At 35.3% G+C, this 8,415-nt stretch overlaps 1 protein-coding gene across 1 annotated transcript in view; it reads left to right on the top strand.

The window, feature by feature from the left end:
- Positions 1–8,415, top strand: part of LOC144964350 (uncharacterized) — a gene marked incomplete in the record, with an annotated part of 71,030 nt that overhangs the window by 58,216 nt on the left and 4,399 nt on the right.

Here is an 8,415-nt window from a genome sequence, read left to right as displayed (position 1 = left end):
AAAAATATGTGTATAAATGGGGGAAAGCTGATGGGCACATTTTTAAAATAATTTTCCTTTCAATCCATCCGGCCAGCAGCCTTCCTCTCGTTTAGTTTCGAAAATACGAATCTCGTTTCCTCTTCACTGACCTCAATAGTCATTTCATCTTCCAAAGCCCTGTCTAATTTATTTTTTTTCATTTTCAATATCAAATTTGTTTGCTGTGTCGAAACGTGAATAAAATTTATTTAAAGTTTCAATTTCGATATCTTCTGATATAATCGTTGGCGTTGGATTATAGTTAACAGCAGTTTTAAGCCCCCGCGACGTGTCCCGTATATCCCCAGAAGAAAAGCATTTTTCAATTTTATTTTTGTACTTGTCTCTACAACTAGATATTACCCTCTTTATCTCTTTTTGTTTTGTTTTCAGATCTTTTTTTGTTTCCACTAGTAAAGAGAGTTTTCTTTTGGTTCAATAAAAGTTTTAGATCTTTTGTTATCCAAGGATTGTTGTTAGGATAATATTTTATTTCTTTTTTTTACAAGATACTAGCTGTTCACAGAATTTTAAATACTCACTCACACAGTCATTCAGCTCATCCACACTATCACATGATTCGATAAAAACATTCCAGTCAGTGCATTCAAAACAACCACGCAAATCTTCACACACACTTCCGTTCCAGATCTGTGCACGTTTCTTTACTGGTTCTACACGTTTAAAAACAGGGCGGTAGGTGGGGAGTAGCAAGAGCATGCAGTGGTCAGATAAACCTAATGGGGCACGGGGTAAACAGTATAACTATATTAATATCACACAGGAATAAATCTAATGTTATTTGTCCCTTGTCTCGCAGTCCACGTATTGGTGAAGTCCCGGGAGAGTAAAATTGGCTAAAAAAACCTCAAACTCTCAAACTAAGTACATTGGTGGTATGCTCTTGGAATCTACATCTGATCCCTATTTGTTCCCAGTTCCCCTTTGTCTTACTTTCTCTTGAGTGTTTTAATTATAATTCTAGAACTTTTTACTATCCCATTTTCTTCCTTTTTATTGGCGCTGATATGACCTGAATGTGTTGCAAGCGCCGTAAAACCCTTAAAAAAACAACAAAAAAACAAAAACAAACAATAGTCTGATGTAACGTCGCCCAGCAACGGCGGCCATCGTGGTTCTAAACAAAGAAAATCTGTACTTTTTATTCTTCATGCTGGCTAGAACTTTTCATATGTCTTGTGATCAGAATGTGTTAAAAGTCAAAACATGATATGATTTTAATGTTTTTTCCCTCTGGATACGCTTTTATGCTCGTCGGAGAAATATTTCATAAGGGCGTCCGCCATTGTTCCGATAGTTTAGAGCCAGTTACTAAATTACCATGCGTCATTACGTGGGAAGTGACGTTACGACTGTTGAAACGTATTAACTCACTCAAACCTAAATCCGACTATATTCCTAGCTTACCCGGGTTACTTTTACCCCATGCCTATAATATATTACATTTTTCTGAGACAAATTATAGGCGTAGAATCAGAGTTAATATTTTTAGTTTTTGCATGTTAATGGTAGTTGAATAAAACACTCTATGTATCTAAGTGCTTATTTTAATACATTTTTTTCCAATTTTGAAAAGTAGCAAAAATCTCTAGGATTAAGTGATTTAACCTGTTTGACCATTCAGTATATGGAATTTGTGACACACCTTCACATGTGCTCGGACCAGTGGCGTGGGGCCATTGGATCGAATGGTGCCAGGCAACGTACCAATCTTTTAAAAATCATTAACAGCATAATTTAATTAAAAGTAAAACTGAGAAATTTTAATTCCACTGTCTTTCGCCAACTCGCCAACAACATACTGCCTTTTTAGTCTCCACTCTATTCAAGATTCCGAATCACGCACTGCGCCGACTCGTGTGTTGGTGACATCACTGCGCGAAGTAGTGACTAAATCAAACACCGTGGTGCAAAGCAATCCAAGCTCCAGTTAATGCTCTATCCATTAGTATCGCTACAGCTGATTGAGCGAGAAACTGGGTCGAATTATACTATCTTCAAATAGCGGAAAACCCCTCGACTTGTGCCAGGATCTGAGAGCTCCACCGTTGGACGGGGGGATGCGCCAAATTAGGGTAACTTCGGCCATCCAAAATATTACATTAACTGTCAAAAACACTGATCATTGTCAAGTTTATTTGTAAGCAGAAAAGAAAGACAACATAAAACTTAAAAATATGACATATCAACCCCCCCCCCCCCAACTCTTTTTTCACGATTATTGAATAAGTAATTCTTTGCAACGAAGCATTGTGGACGAATTTACCAACATTTTTCTTGCTTGTAGTGCCGAGTTGATGGTTACGTGTGTATGAGTGTTTATTTGTGTGTGTGTGTGTGTGTTTGTGTGTGTGTGTGTGTTTGTTTGTGCGTGTGTATTTGTGTGAGTCAGAGAAAGAAATCGAAGATTGTCAACAGTTATACTTTGGTGTGTTTTTAGATTTTTTTAAAGTACTTAAGTGGAGTGATTTTTTTCTTTGTGATGCTTTAAGATCTGAATCTACCTTTTATTTGTGCAATCATTAATCGTAGTCCACTGATTTCCATTATTTGAGATATACTTTGAAGTTTTGTTTTGTTAAACAATGAATTGCAATGAATCAAGTTGACTCTTTACTTCACTGACCGTTTGGGAGATTGACACTAGATGAAAAATTAGAAATAAAAAGACTAGTTCCTCACCAACCAACTGATTTTGAATTAACACAGGTGTGGAAATCTCGAAAACGCTCTTTTTCAGTGACATGGTATGACAGGCATGAATGGCTCACAGTTAGTTTAGAAAAAAAAAACGTTTCTTTTGTTTTTATTGTCTACTTTTTACAGATACAATAAACACTGACAAATCATGGACATATCTAGGCTATAGTGACCTTAACCACTTCCATCGTAATTCTTAACCTCCTGAACGTTGTTTTAGCACCCTTAAAAGAGTGAAAAATTTCTTGCGAAATTCAATGAAACACAGAGCGGTTGAATTCGTTAATGATTCTGTCAATTCACAAAGCTGAAATAGATGCCATTCCAAATTTCAATAAACACATTATAAAAAGATTTGCAGGATGAAACATCGCCGTGCAGATTTTCTTTACAAGTACAAAAGTAAGTAATTTCTGTCATAGGTTTATTTTTCTCTTTTGATTTACATTTATCACATATTGATTGCATTATCGACCAAAACCAATCCTTTAAATGGTGGACAAAGAATAATTACATAGACCTTTTCATACGGGACTTGTATCTCAGTGTTGTGGCTTGATGTTTTCATGAATTATTTGTTTTTGTGAGTTTTGTCCACTCGTAGAAACCATCGACCCTCCCCCCACCCTTCCAAAAAAGAGAGTTTTTAACATGTGCTCTCTCCTCTTAACCGTGTTCACTGTTTTAGAATTTTTTTCTTCTTCTAATCATGGCACCACCATATGCCGTCAATAGATAGAATGCGCTTGGCCAAGGAGTTCACAACATTGCCATCCGGAAGTATAACGGACCAAGACACAAACTCTGTGTAACCATGAACTTTTATAGTCTGGTTAATACAGTTTAGTGAGAACAACTCACAAACGCGGAGGCAAAAACAATAACAAAGCCCTGAGTGACGTCATCTGCATACTATCTATACGCCACGCCGCTGGCTCGGACAAACATAGTTTGTTGTTTAAAAACAATAACGTGAATGATATCGACCTCTTTTTGATGATTGTATTTATTTTTATCCCACCAGATGGGTGACTAGTTGTCACACGATTTTCTCGATCATTTTATAAACGTTTAAGTTTACACGTCGATTTCTATGTTGGTTCTATTGATCAAGCGTAGAACAGTGGGTATTTTACTAAGACACATACACATACCATCGATAGTAGAACATGTGTAGTTCGCTATGTTGAACACTCACTGCCATTGTTTACATTATGACGACTGACTGTCCGAGAGGCGTGGTTATCTAGGTGTCTATTAACAGTGTTGTCTGTCTGCTGTCGAGAGAATAATAATAACGCTGTCAAGAATATCGATAGTATGCGCTTGGCAAAGAAGCTCATAACATTGCCATCCGGAAGTATAACGGACCAACACACAAAACTGTGTGTGTCCATGAACGTTTATAGTCGGGTTAATACAGTTCAGTGAGCATTACTCATAAACGCGGATGGAAAAAAACAATAACAAAGACCTGAGTGACGTCATCTTCGAACTATCTATAATAGATAACACTTATCAGCTAATAGAGTATCTTGTGCTCTCCTTATGTCCAGTGTTGTTGTTAGCCCGTAAACTGAGTTCATTCAATTTCCACTCCGGTTCGTCTTCTCCTCGACATGACCTTTGCTCTCAGTCGGTCTTTTGTTTTATCATAACAAAGTGAGTGCAACTCACTTGTTTTGTCAAACGGGAGAGAAATCGAACGTTTTATCTCGGAATTAAAATTTCTTTCAATTTCCTACCAACAAAGAGAAACAACTCAAAGAGTTTCATTGTTATTGTTTTTAGAACACCTTTGGATGATCAGTTCTCACAAAATAAATGTTTGAATAGTAATATAGATAGTATGCGCTTGGCTAATAATCTCACACCATTGCCATCCGGAAGTATAACGGACCAACACACAAAACTGTGTGTCACCTTTAAAGTTTATAGTCTGGTTAATACAGTTTAGTGAGAATTACTCATAAACGCGGATGACAAAATACAGTAACAAAGACATGTGTGATGTCAACTTCATTCTATCTATAGATAGTATGCGCTTGGCCAAGGAGTTCACAACATTGCCATCCGGAAGTATAACGGACCAACACACAAACTCTGTGTAACCATGAACTTTTATAGTCTGGTTAATACAGTTTAGTGAGAACAACTCACAAACGCGGATGGCAAAAACAATAACAAAGGCCTGAGTGACGTCATATTCGAACTATCTATAAACGTTTTAGGTAACACGTTGTTTTCTTTGCTGGTATGTTTCATATGCTTGTTGTGAGTACATTACAGAAATGTATATGAAACATTAAGATAAAATTTTTGACCTTTTGTTCGTTCCACAACCCGTGCGCATGCGCTGACGTGGAAATCTTCACAACCTTCTGACGGATTTTAATCCGTTTTATCTCGGCATTAAAGTTTCTTTCAATACTCTTCAGCAGTCGTAATGTCACTTCCTTCCTAATGACGCATGGTAACTTAGTAACACTGGCTCTAAACTATCGGAACAATGGCGGACGCCCGTATGAAATATTTCCCCGGCGAGCATAAAAGCGTTTCCAGAGGGGAAAAAAGCACATAAATTTGATCATGTTTGACTTTTACACATTCTGATCACAAGGCATATGAAAAGTTCTAGCCAGCATGAAGAGTGGCCGCCGTTGCCGGGCGGCGTGACATCAGACAACTGAATCCAATTGGGTCTGATGACCCTTCTATGTAGCCACTGAGTGTGAGGTTTTCAATGTGCCTTCGTCGCCACACATGGCCAAGAAAGCCAATGGGCTTGATTTATATTACCGTTCCGTGTGCTCGAAGACATTGGTCACATTGCAAAATTTGCTCAAAGTGACCCACATAGTTGAAAGTGTTCACAGTTTTCGAAATATCCAATATCACAATTGGTCATTTTGTTCAGTTTGACACATGTGTATGTTTACAACTTTAATAAACAAAGCAGCGTATTTACACTTATTAAGAAATTAAATGTCTAATCCTTAGACAGCACCATATCACATGATCGATGACTCGGTTGGACAAAAACCTGAATATGGATCGCTACCTTTTGCTTCCTCCACACTTCAACCCCCCCCCCCCCATTCTTCTTCTTCTTCTTCTTCTTCTTCTTCTTCTTCTTCTTCTTCTTCTTCTTCTTCTTCTTCTTCTTCTTCTTCTTTATCATTATTATTAATAATAAGCTCAATTATAAAATTATTATTATTATTATTTTATTATTATTATTATTATTATTATTATTATTATTATTATTATTATTATTATTATTATTATTATTATTATTATTATTGTTATTACTATTATTATTATTATTATTATTATTATTATTATTATTATTATTATTATTATTATTATTATTATTATTATTTATTATCCCCCCCCCCATTCTTCTTCTTCTTCTTCTTCTTCTTTATCATTATTATTAATAATAAGCTTAATTATAAAATTGTTATTATTATTATTATTATTATTATATTATTATTATTATTATTATTATTATTATTATTATTAATATTATCATTATTATTATTATTATTATTATTATTATTATTATTATTATTATTATTATTATTATTATTATTATTATTGTTATTATTATTATTATTATCCCCCCCCCCCAATTCTTCTTCTTCTTATTCTTCTTCTTCTTCTTCTTCTTCTTCTTCTTCTTCTTCTTCTTCTTCTTCTTCTTCTGCTCCTCCTCCTCCTCCTCCTCCTCCTCCTCCTCCTCCTCCTCCTCCTCCTCCTCCTTCTTCTTCTTCTTCTTCTTCTTCTTCTTCTTCTTCTTCTTCTTTATCATTATTATTAATAATAAGCTAAATTATAAAATTGTTATTATTATTATTATTATTATTATTATTATTATTATTATTATTATTATTATTATTATTATTATTATTATTATTATTATTATTATTATTGTTATTAATATTATTATTACTATTATTATTATTATTATTATTATTATTATCATTATTATTAAGATGAAGGCGAAGATGAAATTCCCGCTGAATTGCTGAAATGCGGTACCCTCTCCCTGGATCTGAGCATTGCAAACATAATGAACAAAACATTCTCAACACACAAAGACTGGGACATAAACAGCGGTGTCCTAATTACAATACAAAACCAGGAAAAACGAAAGGACCCGTAAACAACCTGCGCCCAATAACATTACTGAATACCATAAGAAAAAACACTGTCAACTATTGTCCTCAACAGAATTAGACCGAAAATAGAAAATTATCTATCACATAGCCAAAGCGGGTTTCGCCAAGACCGAAGCACATCGGACGTTGTATGGACACATAAATGGTTGGCAGCAAAGGCACTCAAAGAAAACATATCCATAACAATAACCGGAATCGATATGTCCGCAGCCTTTGATACGATCGACAGAGGAAAACTTTTGGAGATATTAACAGAAATAGTAGACGAAGACGAGCTCCGAATAATCCGATTTCTCCTCAGCAACACAAAGATACAACCAAGGATATACGGGGCCACAAAACAGACGCAGTTCGAAAGTAACATCGGGACCCCCCAAGGAGATAGTCTGAGCCCGATTCTGTTCACAATATACTTAGAACACGCTCTGAAAGAAGTTCGAAAAGTCATTCCAAAACCAACGACTCATATTGAGAATGCAATCCCTAGAGAAATCGCCTATGCAGATGATGTCGATTTTATTGGATCAACACCAGCAAATATAGACATCATACAAAATACCCTCATGAAATATAACCTCCAAGTCAATGCCAATAAAACCGAATTTACAACAATATCGAGGAACAAAGAGGAATGGAAAAGAACAAAGAAAGTCGGCTCACTAATTGGAGACACCGAGGATGTACAAAGAAGAAAACAGCTATCAAACGCCGCACTCAGTAAACTCACCAATGTATGGATTAGAGTGACAAAATAAAGAGAAAAACCAAACTGAAACTGTACCATGCTCTTGTAAAACCGGTACTTCTGTATAACTGCGGCACTTGGGCGTTGACAAAATCCGAAGAAGAACATCTGGATGCCTTCCATCGCACACAGCTAAGAAGGGTACTGGACATCAAATACCCCAAAAAGATCTCAAATGAATCACTCTATAAGATCACAAAAGAAAGACCAATCTCCCTTGACATTATACAACAACGATGGCAACTTTTCGGTCACATACTACGCAGGGACAAAAACATACCAGCAAACCAAGCCATGTCGGGATACTTCCAAAAACACGGGAACCTTTTCAGAGGAAGACCGATCACAACACTCCCTGTGATCCTAAACAAAAACATCACAACACTTGGACAAAGCATTAGTCTCATAACGGCAGGGGACCTTGAAAATCTGAGAACCCTAGCAGAGGACCGGCAATATTGGAGACACCTCACACAGGAAATACTGGAAACAGCCAAGGCGACCCGATCTTTCGGTCGAGACGCGAAAGGCATCTAAGTCAAGTAAGTCAAGTCATTATTATTATTATTATTATTATTATTATTATTATTATTATTATTATTATTATTATTTTTATTATTATTATTACTATTATTATCATTATATTATTATTATTATTATTATTATTATTATTATTATTATTATTATTATTATTATTATTATTATTATTATTATTATATTATTATTATTATAAATTATTACTAC

This window comes from Berghia stephanieae, chromosome 2, assembly GCF_034508935.2.
Source record: "Berghia stephanieae isolate SIO BIC M18660-M18661 chromosome 2, UCSD_Bste_1.3, whole genome shotgun sequence".
In the NCBI taxonomy this organism is placed as follows: domain Eukaryota; kingdom Metazoa; phylum Mollusca; class Gastropoda; order Nudibranchia; family Aeolidiidae; genus Berghia; species Berghia stephanieae.
Note: the sequence above shows the minus strand (reverse complement) of the source record. Positions and strands in the feature narration are given on the sequence as shown.